The sequence below is a fragment of the Archocentrus centrarchus genome, unplaced genomic scaffold (genome assembly GCF_007364275.1).
Source record: "Archocentrus centrarchus isolate MPI-CPG fArcCen1 unplaced genomic scaffold, fArcCen1 scaffold_41_ctg1, whole genome shotgun sequence".
NCBI classification, from domain to species: domain Eukaryota; kingdom Metazoa; phylum Chordata; class Actinopteri; order Cichliformes; family Cichlidae; genus Archocentrus; species Archocentrus centrarchus.
The window spans coordinates 2,535,895-2,560,452 of NW_022060267.1; the positions used below are offsets into that span (position 1 = coordinate 2,535,895).

The 24,558-nt window shown below is 42.2% G+C and overlaps 1 long non-coding RNA gene across 1 annotated transcript; it reads right to left on the reverse strand.

The window, feature by feature from the left end:
• Positions 1–20,740: 20,740 nt before the first annotated feature.
• On the reverse strand, positions 20,741–21,461 carry LOC115777011 (uncharacterized). Its single transcript, XR_004019569.1, has 3 exons — positions 21,383–21,461; positions 20,908–20,983; positions 20,741–20,788 (listed from the first exon to the last, which is right to left on the reverse strand). It is a non-coding gene; the product is annotated as an uncharacterized LOC115777011 (long non-coding RNA).
• Between the last annotated feature and the right edge of the window lie 3,097 nt (positions 21,462–24,558).

Sequence of the window (24,558 nt, forward strand, 5' to 3'; positions counted from 1 at the left end):
GGTCTTCATGGAACCACCTGATTATTGAAGGATTCACCTCCACCTGTTTCAGCCTGGTTATTTTTATTGTACATGTGCAGCCTTTTTTATTGAGTGTTTAAAGGACACGTATCAGGCTTTTAAATCCTTCTTTTTCATATATAAATCATTCATTGTGGTCTATATAAACTACAATGTTTCAGTCTGAATTCCTCCTTATTGCAGCTCCACAGACCCCTCTTTGACCCCTCTTTGACCCCTTTTTGACCCCTCTTTGACCCCTCTTTGACCCCTCTTTGACCCCTTTTCTGACACCTGTCTTCGAGCAGCTTGTTTTGGTGCGATCTCTTTAAATGTGAATGAGACATTTCATGTCCCGCCCCCCTCCAGGTCGCAGACTCCACCCCTTCAGCCATTTTTGTAGTTTGATAGCAGCGACTCGATTATCTACCTGCAGAGAAGCTTCTTATTCACAATATGAATGAAGTAAAGGAAGCCTGGACACAGCAGTTAGCTAACACCAGCATCAAGAATGTTACTGATGACAAAAACAGCAAACACAAAGCCAAATAATGTTATTGAAAGCATGCAGTGCAGTTTTATCCTCAAGGAGCTACAAGCTAGCACACAGCACCATAAAAGAAGAAGGCCCAATGCTACTGCTGTCAAAACAATGGCCAGGACATCATATCAACACACAAAATTCATGTCTAAAATAAAGTTTGTTGCCATTTTCGTGTTATTTGGAGCTTCCTGCTTTGCTGTGTCTGTGGTTTCTGTAGAGAGAAGGAACTGAGCCCTCAATCAGATGAAGCTTTTCTGCAAATCCCTCTTTGTACTGGCAGAGGTTGCTGAAACACTCGTCCTTGAAGTGCTTCCCACAAACACGGAGGATTTTCCCACTGATGCAGGTACATTTCACAGAGAGTGTCCCCCCGTTCACCAGAGGAGCTCCAGAGGAGAGCTGTGATGAATTTAAGCACTTCGAAGAGGCTCTGATGATGTAAGGAATCGTGTGGTTAATACAACCGAACATTTTGACCTGTCTACGTGCAACTTCAGCATAAATAAACTGGACTACAAAATGGCTGCGAGGAAAAAAAAATGGCAGATTCACAAGATTGGTTAGCTGGATGTCCATGACCTTATTTAGCAGTTCCACAGCAAATACTGTGACGTCAGAGGAAAGAAAATGTAACGGGAAATAGAGAAAACTGAAGAGACTGAACATTATAACCCAAAAAGAATATAAAGATATCTACACAGCACCGGGACAGAAAGCATTTAAACACACTCAAAGTACACAACAAAATGTATTTAAGGGCTAAAAAAGTGGATTTTCAATGATATGTGTCCTTTACAGCATCATTATGATCTGCTGAATTTTCCTTATCAGTGATATAATCACCAACATCAGTCACCAAAACTGTGCTGCAAATACGTTTTAGGGTCCAAACCAAACTACTGCAGCATCTGTGTGCAGCACAGAGGGAAACAAAGACAGAGATTAGACGACAAGTACGCACTTTGTGTCCTTTTATCTGTGATATGAACTGATACAAAGCAGCAAGTTCAGCCTTAGAGCCCAACCTAATTCACAGCTGTGAACATCGCTTCTCTTTTCTCCTGTAATACACATGTAAATATGGTAGAAAACTTGATGTTGAGACGGCAGAGTCACGCCCTTCTGCTGCTTTAGTCACGCGTTCTTGGTTCCAGACCAGCTAGTTTGCGAGGCCGGAGTTGAACCCGTTTTTCGGGCGAGCACCGAGTGCTTCCACGGTGGAAAACCCACCTAACGGTTCAAATAAAGGCTCCGGAACCCTGTTGGTGGAAAGTAGTGTTCTTGCTGGTCTACCACTCAAACTTCTCCGTAAACTCCAGATGGTTCAAAACTCCGAACCTCCTCTACTCATCACTCCCATCCTTCAGGATCTACATTGGCTTCCAATAGACTACCGTATCAAATACAAGATTCTTCTTCTCACCTTCAAATCTCTCCAAAACCTTGCTCCCCCCTACATTGCTGCTCTAATCCATTCCTATACTCATGCCCACTTCGCACTTCTTCGTCACTGCTCCTCACTATACCTTCTGTCCGCTTAGCAACTAGAGCCTAGGTCTAGAGCCTTTTGTCATACAGCACCCCATCTCTGGAATGCTCTACCGCAACCTTTAAAGGTCATAAACAGCTTATCTCTTTTTAAATCCTGTTTAAAAACCCATCTGTTCAAACAAGCTTTTGGCCTGTAACTGTGTGGGTTCTAGGAGTTTACCTTGGTCTTAACTAATTAGGGCCCGAGCACGAAAACGTGCGAAGGCCCTATTGTAATTGCTTCGTTTTTTATTATTATTCTTTTCCGCAATGAATTGCCTTTTTGGGGGCTTTATCATATTCAAAAACTCATGAAATTTGGCATGCGCATCAGGTGTGCCTGAAATTTAAGTATTTTAATGGTATTGGGCAAGGGCCATCCAAAATGGCTCTCTAGCGCCCCCTAAACTGGAGCCCCACCGCTGTGTTTCACGTACATGTATGAAACTTTATACACATGTACATCATATCTAGCCGCACAAAAAATCCTCTTGGAGCCATGCCCTAAACCCAACAGGGAGTCCACCAACATGTACATCATATCTAGCCGCACAAAAAAATCCTCTTGGAGCCATGCCCTAAACCCAACAGGGAGTCCACCATTTTGAATTAATTATGCAAATTTGGCGATTTGCACCCTTCACACTTTTTCTAATAACTCCGAGGTTTTAGATGTTATCAACTTCATATTTTTTTTTTTAATCTACACCGCCAGGGGAATCTAAATCTAAAATATGGTGAGTTTTTGCCAAGGGGGCGGGGTCTTTATGCCCCTGTGAACGTTGATCATTCGCCATGAAATTTTGATTGCCTCTCATTCATACCTGCATAATCCAATCTGCTTCAAACTTCTTCACTAGGATGAGGGTCCACCCCTGAACACATACATATGACAATATTTAATAACAGTCGCAGCGCCACCTAGTGGGAACAGGAAATGTCATATTTTACACTTGGAGGTCCAGCTCCAAGGCGGTTGAGCCGAACCATCTCAAATTTCACCTGGACAGCCTTAAGAAGTTGGACTTACTGTGTTTTCAAAACTGTGAGTTTTTGGCAAAAGGGCGTGACCCTTATGGGACAGCAAACTTCGATGATTCGCCGTGAACACAAAAATGGCTGTAACTCAAAGCCAACTTGCCCAATCTGGCTCAAACTTCAGTGGTGTGATAAGCACCCTGTCCTGAACAGATTGATATGCATAAAGTCCATAAACGTTAGAGCGCCGCCTAGTGGCAGCTCGGAATATCTTAAAATAGCATGTTTTTTGAGTAGCCCCGGAGCTACGTTTTATCTACATGTATGAAAATGTACAGGCTCATGTAACATACTAAGACGTACAAAAAAGTCTCTTGGACCCATACCCCAAACCCTACAGGAAGTCGGCCATCTTCAATTGAATGTGTCAATTTTTGCGATTTCCATGCCTGCTATTTGAACGAACTTGTCCTAGGGCATTTCACCCAGTGAGACCAAATTGGCTCCAGATCATCCACACAAGTAGCCCATCAAAAGATATTCATGGTTTTGTAGAATATTGAACCCTCTGAATTTGGACTTTTTTCAATTTCAAATTCACAGAGATTCTAAACATCAGCCCCTGGGCTGTGCTTTCTCTGTGTATCTGAAAATGTGCCTGCTGATGTAAGATGCTAAGATCTACAAAAAAGTCTCTTGGACCGATAGCCGAAATCCAACAGGAAGCCTGACATGTTCACTTTAATGTGTCATTTTTGCAGCATTTTTCGCCTTTTTCAGGCCTTTTTGCCTCAACTCCTCCTAGGGCATTTGACCCAGTGACACCAAAATGGCTCCAGATCATCCACACAAGTAGCCCATCAAAAGATATTCATGGTTTTGTAGAATATTGAATGGTGTTGCCGTAGCAACCCTCTGAATTTGGACTTTTTTTCCATTTCAGGCCCAGATAGGTTCTAAACATCAGCCCCAGGGCTGTGCTTGGTCTGTGTATCTGAAATCGTGCATGCTGAAGTAACATCCTAAGACGTACAAAAAAGTCTCTTGGACCGATAGCCGAAATCCAACAGGAAGCCTGACATGTTCTAATTAAGGTGTCATTTTTGCAGCATTTTTCACATTTTTCAGGCCTGCTATTTGAATCATCTTCTACTTAAGGATTTCAGGCAGTGACACCAAAATGGCTCCAGATCATCTACACAAGTAGCCCATCAAAAGATATTCATGGTTTTGTAGAATATTGAACGGTGTTGCCGTAGCAACCCTCTAAATGTGGGATTTTACTCATATACCACAGTGCACCAAATTGTTACATCTCTGACATACATTGTCCGATCTGCCTCAAACTTCACAGGCTTAATGGGAGGGTAAGGGAGACTGGACACACCCCTCTATCAGCTTTGTTTCACACTCATAACGCCACCTAGTGGCAACAGGAAATCAGTAGAACACTGAAAAGCATCCTCCTATGATCATTACAATTTCATTGATGGCTGCAGGCATTACATAGAGCGTTGTGATACTTTAATTAGTGGGCACTCACTGACGCCACCTAGTGGAAGCGGGAGACTTTTGGCTGCTGAACGACGCAAAGTATGGCTAGCCTGCTGAGCAGTCAGCAGCCAGATGAGCCCGCTACTCTCTCGTCTGCGAGAACCTCAGAGCGCAGCTCGGCTAGAGCGTGCCACGGGTCGACGCGCGGCTCGGCTGGAGCGTGCCACGGGTCGACGCGCGGCTTGGCTGGAGCGCGCCACGGGTCGACGCGCCGCTTGGCTGGAGCGCGCCAGGGGTCGACGCGCGCCGGGTGCGAGGGCCCGCTCATCGCCGCTTGCGGCTTTAATTTGTTTTTTGTTTTGTTTTGTTTATTGTGTAATTGTGCTTTCTCTTTTGCTGTTTCCTCTTTGATTGTTTTTTACCTGTAAGGTGACCTTGAGTGCCCTGAAAGGCACCCATAAATAAAAATTTATTATTGTCTCTCAGATATATCCTCATGAATGAAGTCACACCATCTTCAACTTAATCTTTCTAAGACTGAACTACTGGTGTTTCCTGCAAAACCGTCAGTTCAACACAATTTCACCTTAACAATCGATTCTCTCTCACTTTCTCCGGCAAAGGTTACTAGGAATCTGGGAGTCCTGTTTGACGACCAGTTATCATTTTCACACCAAGTGGCCTCTGTTGCCGATCCTGTCGCTTTGCGCTACATAACATCAGACAAATTAGACTATTCTAACGCAACAGGCTGCTCAGCTTTTGGCGCAGGCTGTGGCATCTCGCGTCTCGATTATTGTAATGCTGTGCTAACGGGCCTTCCAGCCTGTGCTATTAAGCCATTACAGATGATCCAGAACGCAGCAGCACGACTGGTCTTCAATCTTCCAAAATGTGCACATGTCACCCCACTGCTCACTGAGCTTCATTGGCTTCCGGTTATTGGTCGCATCAAATACAAAGCCTGTATGATTGCCTATAAGGTGATGACAGAACAAGCGCCCCACTACTTGCACTTGCTCCTAAAGCCCTATGTTACGTCTCCGCCGTTGCATTCCTCCCCTGAATGCCGCCTTGCTTTACCGAACATCTACCCAAAGCAATCCAGACTGTTCTGCTCCATAGTTCCCAGATCCTGGAACAAGCTGCCTACCTCCATCAGAACAGCTGAGTCCCTTGCCATTTTCAAAAAACTCCTAAAAACTGAGCTTTTTAGAGAACACCTGCACTAACTAGGACAAATACTTCTGATGTGCATAGACATACATTTTTAATGTTACATTGTTTCTTAATGTTAACTCTTTTAATGTTTTTAGTTTTTAATGTTTTGGCTTTTTGTATTATTATATCATTATTGTAAGTCACTTTGGATATAGGCATCAGCTAAATGCAATAAAGTAAAGTAAAAAGTAAAGTTGTTGTGCAGATGCAGAGATGTGGAAAGCAGAAGTTGTTGATCTCACAAGCAGTTTGACACTTTAGGTGTGACTCAGCTGCTCTCACAGCATTTTAAATAGACGTGAGAGTCTATTTAGCAAGTTCAGCCTTAGAGCCCAACCTAATTCACAGCCGTGAAAATCGCTTCTCTTTTCTCCTGTAATACACATGTAATGTGGTAGAAAACTTGATGTTGAGATGGCAGAGTCACGCCCTTCTGCTGCTTTCATCATGCCTTCTTGGTTCCAGACCAGCTAGTTTGCGGGGCCGGAGTTGAACCCGTTTTTTTGGCCGAGCACCGAGTGTGTTCATGGTGGAAAACCCACCTAACGGTGCAAATTAAGGCACCGGCTCCAGAACTCTGTTGGTGGAAAGAGGCCGAGAGAACAGGGCTGTACACAGAGAAATTTCACTGGGAAGTTTTCCTTGGGCTAAACTAGTTACAGTCTAGCAGCTTTAACCAGCTGGTGATGAATGGATGAAGAACCGCCTCTTTATTTGCAGGAAACTGGTTAGATGGAAAGCAACACAGGTGAGAGGCACACCTGAAGCCCACCTACAGGGAAGGTCAGTCTGTAACACAAGAACAGAGAGGAGATACTGTACAGACCATAAGAGCTGTGTATCTCACTAAAGTCTCTGTTTCAGTTGGCCTCCCAGATACTTCCAGTTATGCCCCCTAATACAATAAAATACCTGCTAATAAATGATTTAATTCCAGTTTGATTGTCAGCTCTGTTGTTCTTCAGTATGAACTGTGCTGTTAACACAGTTTGACGTGAGCTCTGCAGAAACCCTGCAGCAGTTTCACATCCTCTCCTCTCCTCAGATCCCAGGAGAAAAACACTACAAGGAGACGGCTCAACGTTCCCCTCTGAGTCATGTTTCCTCCAATAAATGGTTATTTCATTATAAGGCAGTAACATGAACAATATAATGACTAGATGATCTTATAAGGAAGCAGAATGGTTCTCTTACTGAGACTAAAGCAGAGATGTGGAAAGCAGAAGTTGTTGATCTCAGGGACAGTTTGACACTTTAGGTGTGACTGAGCTGCTCTCACAGCATTTGAAATAGAAGTGAGAGTCCTGATAAGATCAGCTGTGCTGTGAGTAAAGCTGCTGCTGCTTCAGTGGTTTTCATGGTTGTGAATCAGCTCATAGTTCACTCTGTGTTCTTCATCTTAAAACTCCTTCAAACTCTTCATCTGACTCGCTGTCTTCTTTGAATGCAGCTGTTATCATGGCAGCAGAAACAAGTCCCAAACCAGGGAAGCTCAGCAGGGTGAGGACATCCTGTGGTTAATAACATATCATCTATACATATCTCAGTATATAAATGAAGTCATAATGATCATATAGTTCATTACTAACTTCAGGACTGCTTTGTTAGTGGATGGAGCTGCAGGCATGTGTGTAAAGTAAGAAAGCCAGATGGCTGGCAGAGATGGGGACCTACTTTAACTCATTACATCATCTGCTTTAATTTCACATGGACTCAGTCCAGCATCACACAGGCTTCTACCTCTGTCTGTTTCAGCTCCTTCAGGGATGTGGAGAAAAGTTCAGGGCTGCATGTGTGAAAACAGCCTGAGAGCAGTCAGTCATGAAGTCCTTCATCCAATCACAGATCAGTTTGAAGTCCTTCATCCAATCACAGATCAGTTTGAAGGTCCATCAGCTGTAAAAGAAAAGCTGAGCTGAACTTTATAAAAACTTCATATCTGCACTGAAAAATGATCAGTGTGTGTTAATGGCTGTGACTGCAGCGTCCTCAGTAGATCTTTGAGTTCAGTAGGTTAACCTGCTGTGGTTATGATATGATGGTGGACTCTGATGGAGTCCATAATAACCAGAGTCAGTGCAATCAGCCTCTACTCACTTGTTTTAGGCAGCGAGGTGAGTCGGCAAGTGATGAATGTCCATTCAGTGGACATTATTAGCAGACTAACAACATCTGAAAAGGGTGAATAGAATAGAATAGAATAGAATGCCTTTATTGTCATTATACAGGATATACAATGAGATTGGAGGGCCACTCCTGTCAGAAAGTAAAATTTTCTAAAATATGAATTAGAACTTCTAAAAATATACAGAAAATAAAAGAAAGTATAAAATATATACAATAATAATAATCACATACATATAGTAATGAAGATAGTGAGTATTGCACTTGGTGAATGAATACTGGATATTACACAATATCGGAGTGATAGATATTGTTCAGTATGAGACAGTGTAGCATGTGGTAAATGTGCTGTGCCAGCTAAATTCTCCACATCTGCCACTTCATGCTCTCCAATCTGTCTGCCCAAAACGCCAAAGCCAGAGTAAAGCTCACTGTATATTTGCTGAACATGTGCATCCACTTACTGTCTCCTTCAGTCGGAGGGGGCATTTTATCCAATATGCAGTTTAAATCTGTTAAACTCCAAGGGGAGTAAACTGGCTGCCACTGCATGAAAAGTGGCGTTTGACAGTTTCTTGCATGTAATATTGCCGCACACCTTGAGATTTCGGGCTCTCAGCAGGAGGCTTTGGTCAGAACAGGAAACTGTAGGGAAACTGTCGTGGACTCTGTGTCACTGCTCCCTCAGCTCCCCCCTCTCCTCAGGTCTGGGGCAGGCTCTCATATGTAAAGGAGGATTCTGTGAGTCATACAAATTTAATTCAATTCAATTTTATTTATATAGCGCCAAATGACAACAAACATTCGCCTCAAGGTGCTTTGTATTGTGGGTAAAGACCCTACAATAATACAGAGAAAACCCAACAGTCAAAACGACCCCCTATGAGCAGCACTTGGTGACAGTGGGAAGGAAAAACTCCCTTTTAACAGGAAGAAACCTCCAGCAGAACCAGGCTCAGGGAGGGGGGGTCACCTGCTGAGGGGAGAGAAAAGACATGCTGCGGAAGAGAGACAGAGATTAATAACAATTAATGATTAAATGCAGAGTGGAGTATAAACAGTAAATAAGGTGAATGAGAAGAAACAGTGCATTATGGGAACCCCCCAGCAGACTAGGCCTATAGCAGCAAAACTAAGGGAGGGTTCAGGGTCACCTGATCCAGCCCTAACTATAAGCTTTATCATAAAGGAAAGTTTTAAGCCTAATCTTAAAAATAGAGAGGGTGTCTGTCTCCTGAATCCAAGCTGGAAGCTGGTTCCACAGAAGAGGCGCCTGAAAGCTGAAGGCTCTGCCTCCCATTCTACTCTTAAGTATCCGAGGAACCACAAGTAAGCCAGCAGTCTGAGAGTGAAGTGCTCTGTTGGGGTGATATGGTACTATGAGGTCTTTGAGATAAGATGGGGCCTGATTATTCAAGACCTTGTAGGTGAGGAGAAGGATTTTAAATTCTATTCTAGATTTAACAGGGAGCCAATGAAGAGAAGCCAATATGGGAGAAATCTGCTCTCTTTCTAGTCCCTGTCAGTACTCTAGCTGCAGCATTTTGTATCAGCTGAAGGCTTTTCAGGGAGCTTTTAGGACAGCCTGATAATAATGAATTACAATAATCCAGCCTAGAAGTAATAAATGCATCAATTAGCTTTTCAGCATCAGTCTGAGAAAGGATGTTTCTAATTTTAGAAATATTGCACAAATGCAAAAAAAAAAAAAAAAAAAAAAAAAAAAAAAAAGCAGTCCTACATATGTTTAATACGTGCATTGAAGGACATATCCTGGTCAAAAATGACTCCAAGATTTCTCAGTGTTACTGGAGGCCAAAGTAATGCCATCCAGAGTAAGAATCTGGTTAGAAACCATGTTTCTAAGATTTGTGGGGCCGAGAACAAGAATTTCAGTTTTATCTGAATTTAGAAGCAGGAAATTAGAGGTCATCCAGGCCTTAATGTCTTTAAGACATTAGTGAAGGTTACAAATGATCTTCTTAGAGCCTCTGACAGTGGACTCATCTCTGTTCTTGTCCTGTTGGACCTCAGTGCAGCTTTTGATACTGTTGACCATAACATTTTATTACAGAGATTAGAGCTTGCTATAGGTATTAAAGGTACTGCACTGCAGTGGTTTGAATCATATTTATCTCATAGACTCCCATTTGTTCATGTAAATGGGGAGTCTTCTTCACACAGTAAAGGTTAATTATCGAGTTCTACAGGGTTCTGTGCTAGGACCAATTTTATTTACATTATACATGCTTCCCTTAGGCAGTATTATTAGAAAGCATTGCATCAATTTTCATTGTTATGCAGATGATACTCAGCTTTACCTATCAATGAAGCCAGATGACACACATCAATTAGTTAAACTGCAGGAATGTCTTAAAGACATTAAGGCCTGGATGACCTCTAATTTCCTGCTTCTAAATTCAGATAAAACTGAAGTTCTTGTTCTCGGCCCCACAAATCTTAGAAACATGGTGTCTAACCAGATACTTACTCTGGATGGCATTACTTTGGCCTCCAGTAACACTGAGAAATCTTGGAGTTGTCCTGTGGACAGATTCCCCCACCTGAGCTGTGGATCTCTGCATTTGGTCCAGAGTCACCATGGGCCTCTTGGCTGCATCTCTGATCGGTGCTCTCCTTCTTCGGCCTGTAAGTTTAGGTGGACGGCCTTGTCTTGGTAGGTTTACAGTTGTGCCATACTCTTTCCATTTCCAGATAATGGATTGAACAGTGCTCTGTGAGATGTTCAAAGCTTGGGAAATCTTTTTATAGCCTAAGCCTGCTTTAAACTTCTCCACAACCTTATTCCTGACCTGTCTGCTGTGTTCTTTGGACTTCATGATGCTGTTTACTCCCCAATATTCTCTTAACCAACCTCTGAGGCCGTCACGGAGCAGCTGTATTTGTACTGAGATTAGATTACACACAGGTGGACTCTTTTTAGTCATTAGCAGTCATCAGGAAACTTCTGAATGCAATTGTTGCACTCAGAGAAAAGGGGGCTCAATACTTTTGCACACCGCACTGTTTTTTATTTGTAAAAAATGTTTTGAATCATGTATAATTTTCTTTCCACTTCACAATTGTAACCACTTTGTGTTGGTCTTTCACATTAAATTCCAGTGAAATATATTTATGTTTGTGGTTGTAATGTGACAAAATGTGGAAAAGTTCAAGGGGTATGAATACTTTTACAAGCCACTGTATGTCACTCAGATGATCTCTAATGGCTGATGTTTGGTTTACTACAGTGTTTCATTTGTTTCTGAGCAAACTGGTTTGGCTGAGATTAAAGTTCAGCTTCATAACTGGTTTTGTTTCATTTTAATGTCTTACTATAGAGCTGTCAGTATATTTGGAAATGAATCATGATGTAGAAATGTGTTATACTTGATTCAACAGTGTATTTTGGATTAAAGCTGACATTAAAATACATGAATTCAGAGAGCAGTGAGAGCCTTTTCACTGGGAACAGAACACTGTCAGAGTTGTTAGGCAACAAGAGCTACACTGAGCTAAAAGCAGGAACAGCTGCTGACACAGATATGAAGACTAGTCCAATTCACAGCCACTGTCTTCTGGCCTTTGTGGTTTAAAGGATGCAACCCCTGAATCTGGACACACCTACAGTGTATATATGTATATATAAACACACAATATGGTGCAAAAGTCTGCTGTCCATCTGATTGGCCCATGAAGAGCAGAGTATGATAAAAGGGAAGTGCTGAAAGTGGAGCTGAAGGCGTCTCTGCTGCTCAGAGCTCACTGAGTCGACATCCAGACAGCATGAAGACTGCACCTGCCCCTCTGCTGCTGCTCGGTGAGTCCCTCATTCACTCCAACACACTCAGAGGAATGCATTCCAGCAGAGACTGACCCTCACAGCAGCTCAGAGTCTGAAACCTGCTGATTATTATCACCTCAGCTGACCTCTGACCTCTGACTGTCAGATAATCCAGCACTGTTAAAGTGTTTCTGTGCTCTGAGCTGCCAGACCAAAGTTTCTGCTTTGATATCTTGATGGAGTTTCCAAAGTAAACCTGACTGCTGTTATTGATTTAAACGAGCTGCTCTGAGGTCCTGATTAAAAACCATCATCTTTAATTAGAGCTTAAAGAAGCAGCTTCTCATCATGTGGGCTCATTTCTGGGTTCTCTATAAAGAATAAAATGTGAGCCTGTAAAAGATGTTCATTGGTGCCATGTTTGTATAATACGAGCAGGGACGTTATCAGACAGAGACAAAGAATGCTGAACTGGAATCTCTGAGGATTCAATCATGGGGCAAAGAAACTTTATGAATCAGATCTGACTTTGTTTCATTTGGATTTTTTGTGTGCAGGTTTTATGTATGAGTGACATTTGAAATTCATCCCCATCACAAAGAGCTCAGCAGTCTAAATACTGATACTTCATAATCTCTCTCCCAATCACTGTGCATATATCACTGTTAGCATCACCATGTTGGCTCCTTTTTTATCCATTGTATACCTGGGGGCTGGGGGGGTGTTGAAAAAGGTGTGTTGGGAGGTGTGTGTTCTCTCCGGCTAAAGTGAGCCTTGATAGCCCGGTCAGCTGACAGCTGCTGGTAGAACAGCAACGGACAGCTCCGAAAACAGTGGAGCTGTTCTTGTAATTAAGCGACATCTTGATAAAACGAGCTGATATTTGAGGTTTACACATTTACATTCTCACCTGAAAACATCTTAAAAGTTTATTTTGTGTCACAGAAACAGTCATGTTTCAAACTTTTGGCCGCTATCCTCCGCCGCTGTGTTTGAGTTTAGATGCACAATGAATCATGGGATATGGTGGGCCACGAAGGATACACCGGACCCATCCTTCAAATTTGAGAAAAGAAGGACGCATTCATCAACCACATTTAGAGGATCCTTTGAATTTGGACAGCCTTCGTCACCTCGCTGTGACGTAACCTACAAATGAATGTAGATGTATAAACCTTTGAAGGACGCGGCCCCTGAGTTTGGACACAGCTTCTAATCAGAGCTGTTTGAAGTCTCCAAACACTGAGGAAAGGAGCTTCAGTGCTTCCTTTGTTACCTCTTTTAGCAGAGGAAACAGTGAACCATCCTTTAGGAAAGGACATAACACCATCCCACAATTCATGGCAGTGCAGCATCCAACCATGAAAACCATCAACATAACTGACAAAGCAGCACAGATCATATAAATGATGATAAATGTGTTTTCAGTTTCACACTTTAACCTGATAAAATGATGACAATTTTTAACAACAGGCTTATTAAATCAGATTATGATCTATATTAACTGGTCATAGTTTGGTCGTGTTTAAGGTTCTGTATAATTCAGTTTGCAGTAGTAATGAGTTGTATTGTTGTATTCCAGCCTTAGGAATATCATGGATTACTGTACTCAGGTCAGCTGGGATAAACAGGGATACTGACCAAAATAATCCAGAATAAGCTCAGGCTTCATTTCTCTTTCTCTCTGGAAACCACGAGGCTGCTCAGAGCACTGAGAGCAGGCCGAAGGAGGATCAATATGTGGGTGATATCGGGAGAACTCTGCTGTGCAGAGGGTCCTGGGACTGAGGGTCTATCCAGAGGAGAGCTGGAACAGGATTTAGCATCAGATCAGAGCCGTCCCTGTTAATGAAGATACTGTTACTGTGGGTAAATGGGGCCCCAAGCTCACCTACATTTGTGATGAAACTAGTTTTTTTTTTACATGCCAGTGAAAGAAAGAAGAAACTATTCCTCCTCTTCATATTTGATCAGTTGTGACAACACTAATTTAATGAGTAGGCTACACTGACTTCCTGTGTGCATTCTGGTAGTTTGCTGCATCCCATCAGCAGTTGTGACCTGATGCTCCGTCAGTTTCAGTCATTTGTGGATGAAGCTCCAAAAGAGAAATGTGATAGTTTCCTAGTTTTGTTCATGCAGTTTTGAATTTCTGTCTTTTTTCTGGTAATTCCTGCTTGGTTTCATTGTTTCTATCCTCAGACTTCTTAGTTTATCTTTCTGAGTTCTGTTCTTAGCTGTTGTTCAGTTTCTATTTAATCCTGTTTCAGTTCTCAGGTTTCTCGTGTTCGCGGCATTTTATTGTTTCTGGTTTGTTCTCCTGTTCAGTGGATTCAGTCCTGGTCTCTGTTCCCTGTGCTATATTTTAAGTCCTCCTCTTGTGCCTAGTTAGTTAGTGTGTCTGCTTTCCTGTGTTTTGTATCAAGTCAGTATTTGTTTCCATGTCTACTTCCTGTTTTACTTTGGCAGTCTTTTGTATCATATCAGGTTGTTAAGAGAGCGGACGTGTCGTAATTGCTCTGCAGAGCAAACCCTGATAAGAAAACTTATTTGGACTGACATTCATAAATGAAAACATCTCTATAATCACCAAAGACACAAAAAGACTCTCAAGACCCGGCCGAGTAAAGCCGCGTTTCCATACTGAACGACTCAGCGCGGGTCAACTCGACTCACCGTGATTTGACTGCATTTCCATTAGAATCAGGTACAAGGTTGGAGTCCTTTTTTGTACTCACTCACCCGAGGTTCTAAGCAAACGTGACGTGGAAGAACAGACATGCCACTGATTGGTCAGGGAGTATCATCACTAGCGGAGCCATGAGAGCGACTCCTTCACCAGACTCAGCGTGCCATTTCTAAACCCAACAGCAAAAAACTGGAGGCGCAAAGCACCGGTTGAATGCCCAGACCGACAGTTTGCAGCGGCAGTTTTGCAACATATATGGAAGCTCGTTTCCGCCACTAAAAAAAAAAAAAATCGCCATCCGAGAAAATAACTCGAAATTTTGAGTTATTAACTCGAAATTTCAGCTTTTATACAAGCACAACTGGAAAACTCAGGTCAGTCACACGGATATCGCTGGATGCACCAGAAGTGTTGGATGAATGGAATTGTGAGAAACAGTTCGTCTTCTGCTCCGTTTACTCGACGGTGAAGGTGTGGGTTTAAGGTCCCGTAGACGACTGCGGAGGCGAGTGTATCATAGCAGAGGCCCCAACTATGTGTGGCACATACGATAAGCTTAAGCCATTTGGAATTGCAATAAGTGGATGTATAGACGGCTTCTCAAGGAGTGTTATATGGCTTGAAGCTTACAAGACAAATAATGACCCCAGAGTGATTGCTGGTTACTACATGGATGCCGTGATTCAACATGGTGGATGCCCTGATCGAGTGAGATTAGATTTAGGAACAGAAAATGTCCATGTGGCCCAGATGCAAAGGTTTTTACATTTTTCATACAGTGATTCAGAAACTGATCATGTCACTTTTGGAGCAAGTACAGGAAATCAGCGTGTTGAAAGATGGTGGCTAATCTTACGAAGTCAGTGTGTCCAGTACTGGATCGACCTGTTTGACAAACTAAGAGAGGATGGACACTTCTCAGACTCGTTCTTGGACAAATCATTGGTCCAGTTCTGCTTTCTTCACATTATACAGGTGAGTTTACCTACTGATATCTTTTGTTACTGACTGTTTTAGCAGCATACATGGTCTTTGGCATATTGCTGAAATATTGTATACATTAAAGTACACATGAAAATTATAGTTTTAAATCTGATCTCTTTTTTTCAGATAAATATATTAAAATGAATATCAAGGTACACATATTACAAATTCATTATGTGGGTTTATACGTGTCTCTGAAATTGATGATCATTTATAGTGTGCCAAAACTAATAAATAAATAAGAATTCAAATATATATATATATATATATATATATATATATATATATATATAAATACACAGTTTTAGCTAAAAATAAATTAAAATGCATATGAATGTATCTAATAGTAAGCATACACCATGATCTAAGCCACAACTGTGCCTATGTATATACATTAACATGTTGTTCAAATAGTGAAATTAGAACAAAGTTTGCATTACAAAGGTACAATAATGGTGTCACGTAATCTAACATAATTTATGCAGAAGTTAGTTGTTTTTTGTACATGTTTAAATTAAAAATGTTACTTGTGTGTATTTTTGTCATCAAGGAGGAATTAAACGAAGTTGCTTTGGCTTGGAACGACCACAGAATACGCCCAGTCCACAACTCGCGCAGTCCTCATGGTCGACCGTCTTTTATGTATGCCCTCCCAGACATCTATGGAGCGAGAGACTGTCTCCAGCATGTCAATATGGAGAAAGTTGAAGCCTGCCTTGAAGAATGTGTGTTCAAAGACTTTCCATGTGATGAGGATGTCTTTCATCTCTGTGTAGAACTGATGGCTCTGGACTTAACAAATGATGTGTTTGATACAGTGGATCTGTATGTACAGCTAAGGCAGCTCATGCTTGCTCAGTTGGAGACATTGCCCTAAACGGTATACGTATTTATGCATTTGACAGAGCTGTTGAAAGCACATGTCCTTTAACCTTTGTGCTTCCCTAGGAACAGTTAGTCCTCTGGCTTATTGTCTTTTTGTTGTTGTTTCTACAGTAATTGTTGTCTGCACAAAGAGAACATCCCAGTTTTTTGATGTACAAAGGCTTAAATCTGACACATGCTGCCTGTCAAACCTGCTATTTGGTGGAGATCATTACGGTAAAGAGATATGTCTCATGGTGGATTTATGATTTTAGCTTTTTGACGATGTTTTTTAATCCTTGTTCAGTTGTATCTCATTTTTGATGTTTCTTAATTTTTTGTTTCTGATAATGTTAAATTACTAATTGGGTTGTTGTCTAGATTTTTTAATATATAAAATCTCTCTCTACTCGTTGGTGTAATTGTGTTTTCGTAGCTTATAGATGAGCTTAACTAAGCAAGGTGGTGTTTTTCAGATTGTCTGTCCAAAAATATATATAGAAATGAACAAACTGAGCTCTGTCATGGTAGTCTCCTTGAATACTTTATTATAATACACAAATCTCAAAAACACTTAGCAATTAACATTTAATCCAGAGCAGTAAGTTAAAAAAAAAGTGACTACACAAATCAAAAATGTGCAAAACTTGTAAAATATCAAAGAATTCAAGATAAGAACAGGTAAAATGGCAAGATTTTACAAAGATGTCCTAAACTTTCTGAAATAAGAACATAGTGGCCTAAAATTCTATGAACCAAAAACATTAAGGTTTAAAGCTGAAAAAATATTGGGGAAAAAAGTTAACCCCCCAAAATAAAACCTGTAATAAGAAAAATCAGTCATGCAGTGCAATGAAAGAAGGGAGAAACAAGACTTTTATCCCTCCTGATAAATCAAGAAACAACCCCCAGCTGAGCACTTGTTGATTTCACTGAAGTCCAAAATAAAAATATATCAATTATGCTTTATGGCCACTCATTTTAGCAACATAGTCACCATAACCCAGACGGCTGAATAGAGGTGCACAAAAAAATAACTATTGAATTACTGGCATATAATATAAAACTGAACTTGTAAACATTAAAACTTGTGCATTATAATAGAACATGTTGGATATATTATCTATATTACTGCAGGGGTCGCAAACTGTAACTTCTGAGTAGCCACTATAATAAATCTCACTTTGTAACATTAAATAACTAAACTGTCAGATTTAAATTAAGTTTTTCCTTCTTTTTTGGGTTGAGTATGGCTAATGAAATTATAGAAAAAATTTATAAATGTGTAAAGATAGCTTTGATTTTTAACTTGGTATGCGCAGATGCTGAATGAGGCAATAGGAATTTTTATAAAAAGGCCTCCAGGCTGCCACTTTGACACCTGTGCAGAAGTGCATTAATCAAGTGTTTTCAAAACATATTGCCTTGTAATAAGAACACACACAAACAAATTCAATTCAATAATTTTGTACCTCAAGTTGAATTCAATTAGTGTTTCACTAATAACTTTCTCAGGAATCAGTTTTGAAACATGTGATTCACATTGTAACAGTTCTGTTTTAGTGCACAACTCAAATACAATCTCTTGTACAAATCTGTGGGTCCAGATCCAGTGTTTGTGAATTAAAGTATTAGATAATGTCCATGACCCACACATTGGATTCCAACACTCTGTTCATCTCAGAACTGAAATCGGGATAGCTGTCATAATTTATTGACAGCTCCAGTACACATCCACATGTGTGTGCCACAGGTCGCCTCTGGAAACCTTCAAGTTCGTTAAATGCGATACTGATGTTCTTTCCAAGATATAAGATAAGATAAGATAAGATAAGATAAGATAGTGTTTATTTGTCACATGCACAGTTATACACAGTACAATGCACAGTGAAATGTATTTTGTACCTGCAACCTTATATACACACACATATAAATAAGAAGAATAAAAATAAAAAAAAGTAATTCACACTATACACTATACTCTATATACTATACCTATACACACTTTTTAAATTATAATATTTACACTGTGCAATAATGGTCCAGTTAGGGCTCAGAGTTGAGCAGACGGATGGCTTGTGGGTAAAAACTCTTCTTCAACCTTTCAGTCTTAGCCCTCAGGCAGCGGTAACGCCGGCCTGATGGGAGCAGGGAGAAGAGAGAGTGTCCGGGGTGGCTGGGCTGTTTTAGGATCTTCATGGCCCTCAGCCTGCACTGCTTGGCGTAAATGTCCTGCAGGTTGGGGAGGGTGGTTCTGATGGTCCGTTCAGCTGAACGAACCACCCTTTTTAGGGCCATGAAGTCCTGCTTGGTGCAGTTTCCCATCCAGGTGGTGATGCTCCCACGCATGATGCTCTCGATGGTGCAGGTGTAAAAGTTCCTGAGCACCTTGAGTGGGAGCTTGAAGTCTCTCAGCCGCCTGAGGAGGTAGAGACGCTGTCTGGCCTTCTTCACAGTGATGTTTATGTGATGAGTCCAGGACAGGTCCTGTGAGATGGTCACTCCCAGGTATTTGAAGGTGTCCACTCTTTCCACCTCAGCACCACTGATGACAAGTGGATGGTAGTCCCTCTGCTGCTTCCTGCTGAAGTCCACGATCAGTTCCTTCATTTTGCTGACGTTGAGCAGGAGGTGGTTCTCCTGGCACCAGTTCTCCAGGCGGGAGACCTCTCTCCTGTAGGCTGTCTCCTCATTGTGAGAGATTGGTCCCACAACAGCAGTGTCGTCAGCAAACTTGATGATGACGTTGGACTCTGACGTGGCCTCGCAGTCATGGGTGTACAGTGAGTACAGCAGAGGGCTGAGCACACAGCCTTGGGGGGATCCAGTGTTGAGGGTGAGGGAGGATGAGGTGAGGTGACCCACTCGTACCACCTGTGGTCTGCTGGTCAGGAAGCTGTGAACCCACCTGCACAGGGATGGGCCCAGGCCCAGGTCCAGCAGCTTAGAGACCAGCCTGGAGGGAACTATGGTGTTGAATGCTGAGCTGTAATCTACAAACAGCACTCTCACATAGTTCCCCTTACCATATATAAGTCTGAACCTGTGCAAAACCTAAGGAACAAGCACAAATGTTGCTTCTCAACATTCTTCACATATGTAGTTAGGTATTTCTGAATAACCTTCTGATGGGTCGTCATTGTTTCAGGGAAAGTGAAACACCTGAGAACCTTTCTCACATTTGGTTGGAGGGCTTCATATACTGAAGACAGATCACAAAGGCTTTCCCCTGCAGTGCTGAGTGTCTTCGCCCACTGTTCGATGACATAGGCAGGCTCTTGGACAAGTGTTTTGTGTGCAAGCTCCATTAGGACTTCGGTAGCATTGCAGGCTGTTGGCATCCTTCTGCAGCTCTCGTTATCAAGTATGTCTACAAGTTCTTCTTGGTCCACACTGCTAAAATCTGACTGCCACGCCTCTAACACTGTACGCTCAGATTCAGGCATGAACTTGAGAAAATTCTTCACAATATCACTCTTCACATATCCAAAGGCAGCTTGTTCCAGAATGGCAGGGGCAATTTTCACAGGGAGATTATTTCTCTGTGGCCCATCCAAATGCAATGATTCTGCCCACACTCTCCCACTCCTGCTGCCCAAAATCATGCCTTAAGAAGGGCACTTTGTAAGCAGTTCCAGTGGTGCACTGGTCATAGAATTCCTTCCAGAATTCTGACAGACAGTCTCTTACAACTCCTCCATGATCATAAGCTTTTTCAGGTGTTCCATCAGGCAGTACAAGCTGGATTTTAATGTCAACATCTTTGAGATCATTAGCACAAAAATGTGAAATGAGCTCTGGCATTACCTGCCCTCTGTGAACGACTAGTACTCTTTTCATTCTCTCACTGGTTGGGCGAGGTTGTGGAGTTAAAACCAGGGTGTCGTCCAAATTTATTGACTCACTGTCAGAGACGGGTCCAACAAAAACAATGTCACTGCTGTAAGAAGAGTTATCACTTACAGCCTGCATGGAAGAGAGTGAAAGGTTATTGTCTGGAGTGTCTAAAGTTTTTTTTGTGGTCAGGTAAAACCTAAGGATATTTAGTTTTGTAACATGGTACATTTCTCCAACTGTTGATCCACCATCAACTGTCATCTCTTGATAATCCTTTAGATCACATTCAAAATCTGTTAAGGGCCCCCGAACATTTCCTCCATTTGGAAAGAACAGATCTTTTGCAACCTGTAATATGTCACTTTTCTTAGCGTCCTTGCAAATTACCATTTTTCTTGTCCCTCCTCCTCGTCTAGCTCTAACCTGCTTGAAAACATCAGCATCTTCATCATAATGCATCCATCCTATTTCTATTTTTCTCTTTGTCTTCAGAGCATTTCTTTTATGGGTTGGTTCTGAATGTTCTTGCGCTGTGCTGCTGCCATCTTCAGATGTTTTTCTTTTGGACAATTTGGTTTTCAGACGTTCAAAAAGTGTCGACTTTCGGCTGTTGCCCTGCCGTCTGCAAAATCCAAATACTGCTAGGCGATCACCATATGATGGTAGATAAGTCTTCAGCTCCTCATCAGACATCAGATTTATAACACTGGCATCGATCTACAGAGGGAAAAATAATTCACTTTCACACACACACACACACACACACACACACATGTATATTTGAAAATACAATTATATATTTAATGAAAAAACTATGAAAAAAGTAGTATATAAAAAAAAAAAATTAGAATGATGTACCTTCTCATTCTCCAGGGTTTGTATTATTTCCTCAGAGACTTCTCTTCGTCTCAAGAAGTCAGTCAGGTCTTCCATGCTGTAAACAAGTATGTACAAATGATCACTTGTGAATCCACCATATGATCATCAAGTCTCGGTGTCTAGTGTACTTAATGTAGTTGAGAAGCTTGTAAGATAACTTCCTGGGTAATATACCTTCCCTGCAATTAAACACTAATATTCAGTGGTTCTCAAATTGTGGGGCGCAATGTCATGACAGGTGGGATGCGAATGACCTGGGAGAAAAGTCATGTGGAACATACGTTGAACATCTGATTTATTTTCACAGCGGAACGAGGAAACGTTAGCAGCTACGTTAGCACGGCGACTAGCCAAGCCAAGCTGTGCACATAGTGCCGTCATGCCACCGCTTCAACATGTTAAAATATTTCATATAAGTGAGGCATGATGGAAAAAATCTGCACTGATTACAAACCTTTTAGATAGTTACCACTCGTTAGACTACATCTCTACCTGAAAACCCTGGCGACAATGCAGCACAGTCTCTACCCGAGTGCACCTGTGCCCTCTGCTTCCGGTAACAAGGAAATGACGTTCCTGCATCCGTTCCTGCATCCATTCCTGCATCCTGATTGGCTGTGCTAACTGGAAATTTCAAGTTAATATTGCCATCTGTTACAGACCTCTGGTGGGGTCTGTTTCACACAGAAAGAAATAGAGACGGGAGACATCAGTTGCGTTCGGTCTGCAGGCTCTTCCTCGTCTCTTTATTTACAAAACGTTAAATCATCCTTCTCATCCTTCTCATATCCGTTAAATCATCCTTCTCTGAATATCATCTAACATATCTCTAAACACAAACTACAATATTGAAACAAACTCACATCTTTTGCTCCACTGTATATAATATACAAAATAACTGCCCCATAATTCAGGGTCTCTTTTGTGCGCTGCTACTACAGCGAAATGCTACAGCTATCCTGCTGCAAAAACCTATCATGTAATAATATCATCACTATTTACCTGCTTATTATTACCTTTTTTTTTGCTGACACTTCTTTCTAACTAAACATATGAAAACCCATATTTTCCAACTAAAACACATCTATATCAAAATCTCAAAAGAAACAGAATACATCATCATATAAAAACACAGTCAACAACAATCCTTTGCATTTAAGAGGTATATCTCGGAGCAACATCCATAACAAAATGAAACACACATTGTAAAGCCTCACCATTTCGTACCATTACCCACCGATAAGATGGCTGCTCTCCCGTCGGTCGACGGAAAACAGTTTATATTTCTTTTCTATGTTCGAACACACAACTTACAACATTACACAACATCACGAGCATCTAAACACAATCGCCTCTCTGTAAACATGTACTGAGGTGAAATAACTCAGATTACTAACCTGTTTCACACAGAAAGAAATAGAGACGGGAGACATCAGTTGCGTTCGGTCTGCAGGCTCTTCCTCGTCTGAAGCCCGGAAGCCCCACAGCACCGAATACCACCCGCGCTATTTCCCCCTAGTGGCGAAACTACACAATTACATCTCCTCAAATTCAACATAATACTACCATTACCATTGGCCTTTCCACAAATAACTTCTAAGCAAATTACAATTGTGACGCTTACACTTGTAGGTGTCACACACTCCCCAACAAAATGAAAATGGCTTATAACATTTACTCAAAATATTCAGATCACTTTGTACCTCCCCTCTTGCTAACATCAGTAAATGAACTCTTTATAGTATACTGGGAGGATATATCTCTGTATACCATGAGATGATGGAATGGACTGTGGTGTCCAAAGGAAATAAGGTACTGAGTGATACAGTGGCATACTAGAAGCTGATGTGTTTGGCGATTCATGTACATATGCGAAACTAACTGACGAATGCAACTGGAGAGAAGGCTGGCCAAGTGTTTCATAGGTGAACCGTGCAGCTGGTCGCCTTTCTCTCGTTGACCTTCTCAACCCTGGTACCTCAGCTGGAGGGGTCAGGTTATATGCAGACTGCATTTGCTTTTCAGGCAACAGTTCAACCCCCCCTCTGTCTTCTGTGAGGGCCGCTTCCGTGTCGATTGATCCCCCCTGTTCTTCTATTACCATGCGTTCCTCCAGTGGCGTCCCCTCTGCCTCCAGCGGCATCCCTTCGCTGACATCTGGATCCGACTCAGCCGGGACTACACATCTTGAGGGTACATTAGTAGAGTCAAAGGTATCCACAGCACTGTCTCCATGTCCACCTCTCAGATCGTATCCTAGTCCATAATAAATGGAACCCCCATCCTCATCCGAACTTGACTCGTCGTCTCGTTGCGCCTTTGTCTCTTGTCGAGTTGGTTTAGATTCTTTTCTTTTGACCCCTGGGGGCTTACTTCCTTGGTTTGTGGCTGGCAAGTCCCTGGAGAGCTCATTGACAAGATGTAATACGTTGCGATGCAACACACGCTCCTTCTTTCCATCCATCTCTGAAGCCACCCTATAGACTGGGCTTTCTCCAATCTGCTGCTTCACCACATAGATGGTGTTTTCCCAATAGGACCGCAACTTCCCCGGACCACCTCGTTCAGTCAAGTTCCGTACCAGTACCCGATCTCCGGGTTGTAGCACAATTCCCCTCACATGTCGGTCATAGTACTTCTTCCCACGAGCACTTGACTTTTGACTGTTTCCAGATGCGATCCGGTAAGCTTCAGTCATCCTTTCCTTCCATTGTTTCACGTAGTTCCTTGCTGTCTGTGGCTCTTCTCCAGTCTCCAGTTGGAATAGGAGGTCTACTGGCAGCCGCGGATGCCGACCAAACAGCAGGAAGAAAGGTGAGTAGCCAGTTGCCTCATGGCGTGTGCAATTATATGCATGTACCATCTGTGGAAGGTAATCCTTCCACCTTTCCTTCTGTTCGTCCCCCAGGGTCCGCAGCATCTGCAAGATGGTGCGATTGAAACGTTCAGCTGGGTTGCCCTGGGGGTGGTACGGGGTCGTGCGGGAGTGTCCTACCTTGCCCAGCTGCTGCAGAGCTCGGAACAGTTCATTTTCAAACTCCCGCCCTTGGTCATGATGTAGCTGCAACGGATAGCCAAACCTCAAAATATAGTCATTAAAGATCCTTTCAGCAGCAGTTTTGCCACTCTTGTTGCGGGTCGGATAAGCCTGAGCATACCTAGTGAAGTGGTCTACCACAACTAAGATGTACTGGTATCCACCCCTACTCGGTTCTAAATGCAGGTAGTCAATCGAGACCAATTCCATGGGTGAGCTTGTGACGATGCTGGCCATGGGAGCTCGGATGCGTGCCACCGGCTTCTTTTGCTTGATGCATGGGCACTGCCGGGTGACATAAGCTTCGATGTCTCGCTTCATATATGGCCAATAGAACCGAGGTCTCACCAAACTGAGAACTCTCTCAACTCCGACATGCCCCACATCATCATGTAGATGTTTGAGGACAAGCGATCTGAAGCTTGTTGGCAAGACTAGCTGATGCTTCTCTTTCGCTCTGCGGTACAGGATGCCATTCTCTATACTCAGTCTTGTCCACTCATGCATCATTTTTCTAACGGGACCTCTCACCTTCTCCTTCATTTCAGGGGTGAGTACTTGACTTGACTCTTTCATTCCCAAAATGACACCGA